The sequence below is a fragment of the Balaenoptera musculus genome, chromosome 3 (assembly GCF_009873245.2).
Source record: "Balaenoptera musculus isolate JJ_BM4_2016_0621 chromosome 3, mBalMus1.pri.v3, whole genome shotgun sequence".
NCBI lineage: Eukaryota > Metazoa > Chordata > Mammalia > Artiodactyla > Balaenopteridae > Balaenoptera > Balaenoptera musculus.
Window position 1 is genome coordinate 155547067 of NC_045787.1, and position 12545 is coordinate 155559611.

The following is a 12545-nucleotide window of genomic DNA, read 5'->3' on the forward strand; positions in this document are numbered from 1 at the left end:
CTCACACTGTTACTTTTATATCTCAAATATTCTTTAGACCTTTGTACTCATTATTTTGTTGAACAAGAGTTTTTCCCATAGATAATAGTGTAAATAACAAAATGATGATGATATAGACCAAAAGGATAATGAGAAAATAGTCTGTTACTTCATGGTTAATGTGATTTATCTCTTTATTCTGACACTGACTTACATGCATTATATAATTTATATATTTCATACTGTACTAGGACTCTAGGGATATTCTTATTTTCTAATTTTACAACTGTGGACACAGATGCACACAACTCATTTCCTTGCTTTTCTTGATGTCCCAACACAATCACCTCTGTCAAACTCACCCTGGAACTGCTGAGTGGATATATTTTACTTTATACCCCTTCCTTTTCTTCCTTTATTTCCCCTTCCCAATGAAGCAGAACGACTTACTAGCTTCTGAATCACATGATTGGACATGATTGAGGACCAACTCTGGTGTCCAGAATTGGGTAAATGGTTTGCCATGAAGACAAGGGCTGATTGCTCCCATCAAGGTGGGACCTTGGTGAACACTGGGGCATATTCCTGCAACATTCACCATCATCCTGAAGTCCAGGCTTCATTTACTAAAATGAGTGCCCAAATTTGAATCTGAAAGCTTTAGTTGTTTTCAGATCTTAAGGTTTTGTTGTTTTACTTCAGAATCCATATAGGCTAAGTGCCAAGATATATGTGAGAAGTCACTATCCTATTGTCAATAATTACTGTTCAGTAAAAATGAATAGATATTTTCAATGTATATTTTTAGGTATAGAAACTGCTGACTCCAGATCACAGAGATTGTTGAACATTGTTGATGATAATTTGGAACATGCAGAAATAATGTTATTATCATCAGATCTCTTGTTTTTCTCCACAGATATCATTTAAATATTTTATGAAGATGACCAACTTCCTAGTTACATTGTCATGAGAAACTCCTTTTATTCACAAGCCAGCTGTGGAATCTCAGCAAACATTTTTCTTCTTCTCTTCCACATCCTCACCATTGTTTTTACTCACAGGTTTAAGCACCTTGACATGACAATTAGTCACGTGTCCTTGATCCACATACTGCTGCTCTTCACCATGACAATACTGGTGTCCTCAGACTTGTTTGGGTCACAGAATATTCAGAATGATGTAAGGTATAATTGTCTTTTTAAACAAGGTGCTGAGGGGTCTCTCCATTTGTACAACCTGCTTCCTGAGCATGCTCCAGGCCATCATCATCAGCCCCAACAGTTCCTCCTTGGCAAAGTTCAAACATATTTCTCCAAATCACCCCCTAGGATTCTGCATCTTCTCATGGGTTCTCAACCTGTCTGTCAATAAGTAACCTTCTACTCTACTGTGGTCACTCCTAATGGGACTGAAGCCAGTCTTCTGTTTATTGCCGACCACTGTTCTGTTTAGCCCATGAGCTATATGCACAGAAACTTATTTTTCACACTAATGACATTGAAAGATGTTACTTCATAGGGCTAATTGTCCTCTCTAGTGGCTACATAGTGATTATTTTGCAGAGACATAAGAGATTCTCCCAGCACTTTTATAGCACCAGTCTCTTCCCAAGAGTCTCACCACTGAAAAGGGCTTCCCAGACCATCTTGCTGGTGGTGACTTGTTTTGTCTTCATATACTGGGTGGACTTTACCTTCTCATTATCAGTAGTTGTGACATGGAGAAGTAACCCTCTATTGGTGTGGTTCCAGATTATTGGGGTCAATAACTATGCCACAGTTTGTCCTTTGGTGCTAATCCATGCAGATAAGCAAATATTCAAGATTGTGCAGATTCACATAAAGATAGACAAGATGAAAAGGCAGAGGGCTATGTACCAGATGAAGGAACAAGATAAAACCACAGAAAAACAACTAAATGAAGTGGAGATAGGCAACCTTCCAGAAAAAGAATTCAGAATAATGATAGTGAAGATGATCCAGGACCTCGGGAAATGAATGGAGGAAACAATAGAGAAGATGCAAGAAATGTTTAACAAAGACCTAGAAGAATTAAAGAACAAACAAACAGAGATGAACAATACAATAACGAAAATGAAAACTACACATGAAGGAATCAATAGCAGAATAACTGAGACAGAAGAATGGATAAGTGACCTGGAAGACAGAAGGGTGGAATTCACTGCTGCAAAACAGACTAAAGAAAAAAGAATGAAAAGAAATGAAGACAGCCTAAGAGACTCCTGGGACAACATTAAATGCAACAACATTCGCATTATAAGTGTCCCAGAAGGAGAAGAGAGAGAGAAAGGACCAGAGAAAATATTTGCACAGGTTATAGTCGAAAACTTCCCTAACATGGGAAAGAAAATAGCCACCCAAGTCCAGGAAGCACAGCGAGTTCCACACAGGATAAACCCAAGGAGAAACACACTGAGACACATAGTAATCAAATTGGCAAAAATTAAGGACAAAGAAAAATTATTGAAAGCAATAAGGGAAAAATGACAAATAACATACAAGGGAACTCCCATAAGGTTAACAGCTGATTTCTCAGCAGAAACTCTACAAGTCAGAATGGAGTGGCATGATATACTTAAAGTGATGAAGGGGAAGAACCTACAACCAAGATTACTCTACCCGGCAAGGATCTCATTCAGATTCGATGGAGAAATCAAAAGCTTTACAGACAAGCAAAAGCTAAGAGAATTCAGCACCACCAAACCAGCTCTACAACAAATGCTGAAAGAACTTCTCTAAGTGGGAAACACAAGAGAAGAAAAAGACCTACAAAACAAACCCAAAACAATTAAGAAAATGGTCATAGGAACATACATATTGATAATTACTTTAAACGTGAATGGATTAAATGCTCCAACCAAAAGACATAGGCTTGCTGAATGGACACCAAAACAAGACCCATATATATGTTGTCTACAAGAGACCCACTTCAGACCTAGGGACACATACAGACTGAAAGTGAGGGGATGGAAAAAGATATTCCATGCAAATGGAAATCAAAAGGAAGCTGGAGTAGCAATACTCATATCACATAATATAGACTTTAAAATAAAGAATGTTACAAGAGACAAGGAAGGACACTACATAATGATCGAGGGATCAATCCAAGAAGAAGATATAACAATTATAAATATATATGCACCCAATATAGGAGCACCTCAATACATAAGGCAACTGCTAATAGCTGTAAAAGAGGAAATCGACAGTAACACAATAATAGTGGGGGATGTTAACACCTCACTTACACCAAAGGAGAGATCATCCAAAATGAAAATAAATAAGGAAACAGAAGCTTTAAATGGCACAATAGACTAGATAGATTTAACTGATATTTACAGGACATTCCATCCAAAAACTGCAGATTACACTTTCTTCTCAAGTGCGCATGGAACATTTTCCAGGATAGATCACATCTTGGGTTACAAATCAAGCCTCAGTAAATTTAAGAAAATTGAAATCATATCAAGCATCTTTTCTGACCACAACGCTCTGAGATGAGAAATGAATTACAGGGGGAAAATGTAAAAAACACAAACACATGGAAGCTAAACTCTACGTTACTAAATACACAAGAGATCACTGAGGAAATCAAAGAAGAATCAAAAAATACATAGAGACAAATGACAATGAAAACACGACGACCCAAAACCTATCGGATGCAGCTAAAGCAGTTCTAAGAGGGAAGTTTACAGCTATACAAGCCTACCTCGAGAAACAAGAAAAATCTCAAATAAACAATCAAACCTTACACCTAAAGGAACTAAAGAAAGAAGAACAAACAAAACCCAAAGTTAGCAGAAGGAAAGAAATCATAAAGATCAGAGCAGAAATAAATGAAATAGAAACAAAAAAAATAGCAAATATCAATAAAACTAAAAGTTGGTTCTTTGAGAAGATAAACAAAATTGATAAACCATTAGCCAGACTCATCAAGAAAAAGGGGGAGAGGACTCAAATCACTAAAATTAGAAATGAAAAAGGAGAAGTTACAACAGACACCGCAGAAATACAAAGCATCCTAAAAGACTACTGCAAGCAACTCTATGCCAATAAAATGGACAACCTGGAAGAAATGGACAAATTCTTAGAAAGGTATAACCTTCCAAGACTGAACCAGGAAGAAATAGAAAATATGAACAGACCAATCACAAGTAATGAAATTGAAGTTGTGATTAAAAATCTTCCAACAAACAAAAGTCCAGGACCAGATGGCTTCACAGGTGAATTCTATCAAACATTTAGAGAAGAGCTAACACCTATCCTTCTCAAACTCTTCCAAAAAATTGCAGAGGAAGGAACACTCCCAAACTCATTCTATGAGGCCACCATCACCCTGATACCAAAACCAGACAAAGACACTACAAAAAAAGAAAATTACAGACCAATATCACTGATGAATATAGATGCAAAAATCCTCAACAAAATACTAGCAAACAGAATCCAACAGCACATTAAAAGGATCATACACCATGAGAAAGTGGGATTTATCCCAGGGATACAAGGATTCTTCAATATACGTAAATCAATCAATGTGATACACCATATTAACAAATTGAAGAATAAAAACCATATGATCATCTCAATAGATGCAGAAAAAGCTTTTGACAAAATTCAACACACATTTATCATAAAAACTCCCCTGAAAGTGGACATAGAGGGAACCTACCTCAACATAATAAAGGCCATATACCACAAACCCATAGCAAACATCATTCTCAATGGTGGAAAACTGAAACCATTTCCTCTAAGATCAGGAAGAAGACAAGGATGTCCACTCTCACCACTATTATTCAGCATAGTTTTGGAAGTCCTGGCCACAGCAATCAGAGAAGAAATAGAAATAAAAGGAATCAAAATTGGAAAAGAAGAAGTAAAGCTGTCACTGTTTGCAGATGACATGATACTATACATAGAAAATCCTAAAGATGCCACCAGAAAACTACTAGAGCTAATCAATGAATCTGGTAAAGTTGTAGGATACAAAATTAATGCACAGAAATCTCTTGCATTCCTATACACTAATGATGAAAAATCTGAAAGAGAAATTATGGAAACACTCCCATTTACCACTGCAACAAAAAGAATAAAATACCTAGGAATAAACCTACCTAGGGAGACAAAAGACCTGTATGCAGAAAACTATAAGACACTGATGAAAGAAATTAAAGATGATACCAACAGATGGAGAGATATACCATGTTCTTGGATTGGAAGAATCAATATTGTGAAAATGACTATACTACCCAAAGCAATCTACAGATTCAATGCAATCCCTATCAAATTACCAATGGCATTTTTTACAGAACTAGGACAAAAAATCTTAAAATCTGTATGGAGACACGAAATACCCTGAATAGCCAAAGCAGTCTTGAGGGAAAAAAACGGAGCTGGAGGAATCAGACTCCCTGACTTCAGACTATACTACAAAGCTACAGTAATCAAGACAATATGGTACTGGCACAGAAACAGAAATAGATCAATGGAACAAGATAGAAAGCCCAGAGGTAAACCCACACACCTATGGTCAACTAATCTATGACAAAGGAGGCAAAGATATACAATGGAGAAAAGACAGTCTCTTCAATAAGTGGCGCTGGGAAAACTGGACAGCTACGTGTAAAAGAATGAAATTAGAACACTCCCTAACACCATACACAAAAATAAACTCAAAATGGATTAAAGACCTAAATGTAAGACTGGACACTATAAAACTCTTAGAGGAAACATAGGAAGAACACTCTTTGACATAAATCCCAGCAAGATCTTTTTTGACTTACCTCGTAGAGTAATGGAAATAAAAACAAAAATAAACAAATGGGACCTAATGACACTTAAAAGCTTTTACACAGCAAAGGAAACCATAAACAAAATGAAAAGGCAACCCTCAGAATGGGAGAAAATATTTACAAGCGAATCAATGGAAAAAGGATTAATCTCCAAAATATATAAACAGCTCATGCAGCTCAATATTAAAAAAACAAACAACCCAATCCGAAAATGGACAGAAGACCTAAATAGACATTTCTCCAAAGAAGACATACAGATGGCCAAGAAGCACATGAAAAGCTGCTCAACATTACTAATTATTAGAGAAATACAGATCAAAACTACAATGAGGTATCACCTCACACCAGTTAGAATGGGCTTCATCAGAAAATCTACAAACAACAAATGCTGGAGAAGGTGTGGAGAAAAGGGAACCCTCTTGCACTGTTGGTGGGAATGTAAACTGATACAGCCACTATGGAGAACAGTATGGAGGTTCCTTAAAAAATGAACAATAGAACTACCATATGACCTAGCAATCCCACTACTGGGCATATACCCAGAGAAAACCACAATTCAAAAAGACACATGCACCCAAATGTTCATTGCAACACTATTTACAATAGCCAGGTCATGGAAGCAACCTAAATGCCCATTGACAGACGAATGGATAAAGAAGATGTGGTACATATATGCAATGGAATATTACTCAGCCATAAAAAGGAACGAAATTGGGTCTTTTTTTGAGACGTGGATGGATCTAGAGACTGTCATACAGACTGAAGTAAGCCAGAAAGAGAAAAATAAATATCATATATTAACGCATATATGTGGAACCTAGAAAAATGGTACAGATGAACCGGTTTTCAGGGCAGAAATTGAGACACAGATGTAGAGAACAAACGTATGGACACCAAGAGGGGAAAGCCACAGGGTGTGTGTGTGATGAATTGGGTGATTGGGATTGACATGTATACACTGATGTGTATAAAATTGATGACTAATAAGAACCAGCTGTATAAAAAAATAAAATTAAAAAAAAAGATTGTGCAAAGTCTTTGGGGGAAGAAGTAATAAAGTTCAAAAAAAAATTAATGGAAATTTACAACTAATATAATTTGACAGTCTCCAATTAATTTTACAGGTTATTTTTCTGAATAAATTCATTGAGAGTTATTACAAATTCTCTGTTGTATTTGTTATATTAACCTTTGTAATGTTGTTGGCAAATACATTTGAGTCAATTGTACACACCAGTTATATCTATAAGCTTTTAATTTTTTGCTTTCCATTCGTTTTTGCATCTCAGACTAGACTTCTGGAATCTTTGTCTTTTTCTTCAATTAAATTATTGGAAAGTATTTTATTAAACATTGATTATAGATAAATGCTCCCTCTTGATCTAAAGTGTCTAACTTTTCTTGTTTTGTTTTTTTGTTTGTTTGTTTGTCCATGCCACACAGCATGGGGAACTGCAACATGCAGGAGCTTATTTCCCCAACCAGGGGTTGAGCCCGTGCCCCCTGCAGTGAAAGTGCAGAGTCTTAAACACTGGACCTCCAGGGAAGTCCCTTTTCTTGATTTCTTAAAGTCAAAAAGTATATTTGATTCTCATTATTTGTGGGAGTTATGTTCTACAATGTTCTTTAAAACACTGAATTAGCAGATACTGATTCATTGTTCATAGAAGAAATGCAAGGTTAGGTTAATGTGGCCCTGGGGTCACAACATTTTTATCAATTGATTAATACATAATCGTGTTTTATGTGTATTTCTGTTTAAAGACAATTTATTGTCTTTAATATGTTTATTTTTTTGTATTTATTTTTATTTATTATTTAATATTTATTATTAATTAACATTGAACTCATGGCCAACAGCACTGTAACTCATGCCTCAAGGTGAGTGTAACATATAATGTTTTTGGTAAGGCACATCACAGACATCCATGCTTAGTCACACTAGACAGCACATCAGCACTACACTTGGGGGCGATCTTAAACAGGAAAATCACCAAAACGCAAAATTGTGGCTCTAAATATTTCACAAAAATGACCTTGTTTACTGTATAAAAGCTGAAACAAGAAGATGGAGTATTGCCTTGTTGACTTTTGTGGGGAATGTGCATATCAGATAGCTCAAGTTTTTTGCTTTTCTATGCACATTTCTGAATCATTATGGAAATACTGTGAATATTGTTTTGGGGGTTATAAATAAATTTTAATAAGTAAAACTACAAATATGAATACACAGTTAAAGAGGTTTGCTATATATAGTTTTATGTTTAAAATTTCTTAAAGTTTTAAGATAATATTTTCTTTTCTCTTGGCTTCCATTAGAGATTTTGTAAATTGTACTGAAACTCACGATATTTTTTTAGGTAGCTTGCTTTCCTCTGTTTTGCCTAAATTCATTTTTTCTCTAAACATTGGTGTTCCTATTAACTATGCTGTGTCTGTTTATGAATAACCAACTTTAAAAATCATGCTTACGTCTTGGTAGGTTGTATGATTCTAGGAATTTATCCATTTCTTCTAGGTTGTCCTGTTGTTGGTGTATAATTGTTTATAGTAGTTTCTTGTGATCCTTTGTATTTCTTTGGTATCAGTTGGAATGTCTCCTCTCTCGTTTCTGATTTCATTTGAGTCTTCTCTCTCTCTCTTTTTTCTTCTTGGTAAGTCTAGCTAAGTTCTGATACTTTCTTTTCAAAAAACCCCAACTCATAATTAGATTGATATTTTCTATTGCTTTCTCCCCTCTTTTCATTTATTTCTGCTTTGATCTTTGTTATCTCTTTCCTTAAGCTAACTTTGGTCTTACTTTTTCTTCTTTTTCTAGTTCCTTGAAGTGTAAAGTTAGGTTATTTGAGATCTTTCTTTTTTCTTAAGGAAGATCTTTATCACTATGAACTTTCCTCTTAGAATTGCTTTTGCTGCATCCCATATATTTTGGTATATTGTGCTTCCTTTGTGTTTTTCCAAGATATTTAAAATTTTTCCGTTTGAATTCTTCTTTGACTCATACGTTGTTCAATATTGTGTTGTTTAATTTCCATATATTTGTAGATTTTTCCATCTTTCCTCTTGTTTTTGATGTCTAGCTTCATACTATTGTGGTCAGAAAAGATTGTTGGTATGACTTCAATTTTCTTAAATGTGCTGAGTCTTGTTTTATGTCCTGTCATACAATCTATCCTGGAGAATATTCCATGTGGACTTGATAAGAATGTATATTCTGTTGCTGTTGGATGGAATATTCTGTATATGTCTGTTGATCCTATTTGGTCCAAAGGAGGGTTCAATTCCAATGTTTCCTTGTTGATTTTCTGTCTCATGTTCTATCCATTGTTGATAGTGGGGAATTGAAGCCCCCTGCTATTACTGTATTGTCCATTTCTCCCTTCAGATAGGGTGTGTATATATTCATAACTCTTGTATCTTTTTGATGTATTGACCCATTTATCATTATATAATGACCTTCTTTGTCTCTTGTCACCATTTTTGGTTGCCACTTATTTGGAATATTATCTTCCATCCCTTTTTTGGGAAATATTATCAACCCATTTCCCCAGATGAAATAGGTCTCCTGTAGGCAATACATACTTGGGTCTTGCTTTTCTTATCCATCCAGCCACTCTGTGCCTTTGGATTGAATTAAATCCATTTTCATTTAGAGTAATTATTGATATGTAAGGACCTACCACTGCCATCTTATTGTTTGCCTTCTCCTTTGTTTTGTATCTCCAGTGGTTTTTTTTTCCCCCTGTGTTTCTGCCTACCTTTGTAAATTGGTGGTTTTCTATGATGGTACACTCTATCTCCTCTTTTTTATGTCTAGTGAATCTACTCTAGAATTTTGCTTTGTGGTTACCATAAGGCTTACATAAAACATCTCATACATAAAACTGCCCATTTTATGCTGATAGCTACATATATTTGTTTATCTAATAAAGGTTCCACCCTTTTACTGCTCCCCTTATATATTTTTGATGTAAAAATTTACCTCTTTTTATACTGTGTATTCATTAACAAATTATAGTATTCATAGTTATTTATAATGATCTTATCCTTTAACATTTATACTATAAGTAGGTGGTTGACATGCCATTCTAATAGAGAGTTATAGTTTTCTAATTATGACTGTCTATTTTCACCATTACCAGAGTGTTTTGTACTGTCATATGTCTTTATGTTGCTGATTGATGTCTTTTCACTTCAGCTTATAGAACTCCTTTTAGCATTTCTTTCAAGGCAGATCTAGTGGTGGTGAACTCCCTCAACTTTTGTTTATATGGGAAGCCTTTATTTCTTTTTCATATCTGAAGGATAACTTTTCTGGATAAAATATTCTTGACAGGAAATTTTTATCTTTTAACACTCTGAATATGTCATTTCACTCTCTCCTGGCTTGTAGGATTTCTGTTGAGAAATCCACTGATAGCCTAATGGGAATTCCTTTGTCAGTTACTTTCTTTTTTTCTTTCACTGCATTTAAGATTCTTTTTCTTTTTTTTAACCTTTTGATTCCTTTCATCAATTCCCTCCCCCATCCTACTCCCCTACTCTAGCTTATGGCAATTACCTATCTGTTTTCTGTATCTATGAGTTTTTTTTTTTTAACTCCACATATAAGAGAAATCATATGGTTTTGTCTTTCTCTGTTTGTTTGACTTATTTCACTTAGCATAATATCCTTGAGGTCTATCCATGTTGCCACAAATGACAAGATTTCATCTTTTTAAATGGCTGACTAATATTTATGTCTATATGTCTGTGTATCACATTTTCCTTACCCATTCATCTGTCAAATGGAAATTTAGGTTTTCATGGTTTGATTATTGTAAATGATGCTGCAATGAACATGGGGGTGCATATATCTTTTTGAGCTAGTGTTTTTGTTTTCTTTGGATAAATACCCAGAACTAGAATTTCTGGGTAAAGATCCTTTCTTAATCATTGATTTTTGACAGTTTTATTATAATATGCCTTGGAGAAGGTCTTTTTGCATTTAGATAATAAGGTGTTCTATTAGCTTCATGGGCTTGGATATCCAAGTCCTTCTCCATGTTTGGGAAGTTCTCAGCTATTATTTCTTTAAATAAACTTTCTGTCTCTTTCTACTTCTCTTCTGGTACACCAATTATTCTTATATTTGCTCTTCTGATTAAATCCAATAGCTCTCACAGAATTTCTTTACTTTTTAAAAATCTGAGTTTTCTCTCCTCTTATAATTGAATTATTTCTATATTCCTAGCCTCCAACTCACTTATTCTTTGTTTGATCTGTTCTGCCCTGTTAGCAATATTCTCTCTTTCAATCTTTATCTCAGCATTGAATTCTTCAGCTTCAGAATTTCTGTTTGGTCCTTTTTTTTTTTTTTCTTAATAATTTCAATACCTTTAGTAAAACTCCCCTTCATTAATTTTATTCCTGAGTTTACTAAAATGTCTTTCTGAGTTTTCTTGTAGCTCACTGAATTTCTTCATAATGGCTATTTTGAATTCTTTATCAGTTAGATCAAAATATTTCATGCCTTGAGTTTGGTTGCTGGAGAATGATCATTTTCCTTTTGTGATACCATGTTTCCTTGATTTTAAAAATTCTTTTTGAAGGTATGTCCTTCTGCTTTCACAAGTGAAGTAGTAGACAACTCCTTAAGATTTTTTAATGTCTTCTTTTGTTCTTACAATTCAACAGATTGGCTATTAGAGACTTTTCTTTTCTATTCCAGGTGGTGGTGCTATATGTGCAAGTTTGTTGTTCCTTTTTCCAGAACTGACTCTTGTGGATGCCCTTGAGCGCACACACAGAGCCAGCAGCAGAGTGTGGGGAGGTGTGGGCTTAGAACCTGAAGCTTTGTGGGTGCACATGGACTGGTGGGGGTATCGTTGAGTGGGGCAAATCTAGAAGTCCATGGGCAGACCTCCTGTTGAAGTCCCAAAGCAGACAGGAGGAAATGCATCTGAAGGAAATGTGTTCCTTCAATATCCTTTGCTATTTTTATCTGCTTTCCTTCTTTTTCTCTCACTCCCCTCAGCCACGGAATTTTTTTCCTCAGAAATATGGGTGCTGCTGGAGAAAAATAGGTCCTTCTACCTGCAACTCACACAACTGTTGCAGCTCACCAATTTTGCTTTCTTCTTGTTCTGTAGGAAAGGCTGCTGCTTCCCACCACCTCTGCTGGAGAAGCTGCTGCTAAAAGCTTAGCCCCTTGCAGTGTCACCCTGGGTGACACTTGGCAAGTGTCCACCCTCTCCTCTGCCTCCAAACTTATCTCTATTCTGCTCTGATGGCATGCCAAATTCTCCTCTCAGGCAGGCTGGACCTCCACGAATTCTCTATTGCCTGTAGGTATTCACCCAATTTTGTACTCTCTAGCTTCCCTTTTTTCTGATTGCAGCAAGTGGGAGTGGGGCAGGCTCACCAACTCCCTTGGTTCTGTAGCTCCCACCAAGGTCCTATCCTCCCACTTTAGGTTGCACAGGGGGATAGAAATCTTCCAGGTGCCCTGGTGTAATGTGTAGAGGCATTTATGTTTGGTTATGGATCTTCATTTAGTTGTTAATCAAAGGGGAAAGAAAAGAGTAATGACACATACCAACATGATGCTGAAGTCACCTGAGAATATTGTTTGGGATTGTATTTTGAGGTCACTTATTAGTTTACAAACTTTGATGTTCAGATCTCTCCCTAGGTTTGCGAAGTTTTCCACCATTATTTCTTTAAATTATTGATCTCCCTCTCTGCTCCTTCTGGGATTCCACGGATACCTAGATTA

General features: G+C 35.7%; 1 pseudogene; it reads left to right on the forward strand.

Moving 5' to 3' along the window:
- Positions 1 to 454: 454 nt before the first annotated feature.
- On the forward strand, positions 455 to 11974 carry LOC118892589 (annotated as a pseudogene).
- Positions 11975 to 12545: the final 571 nt, after the last annotated feature.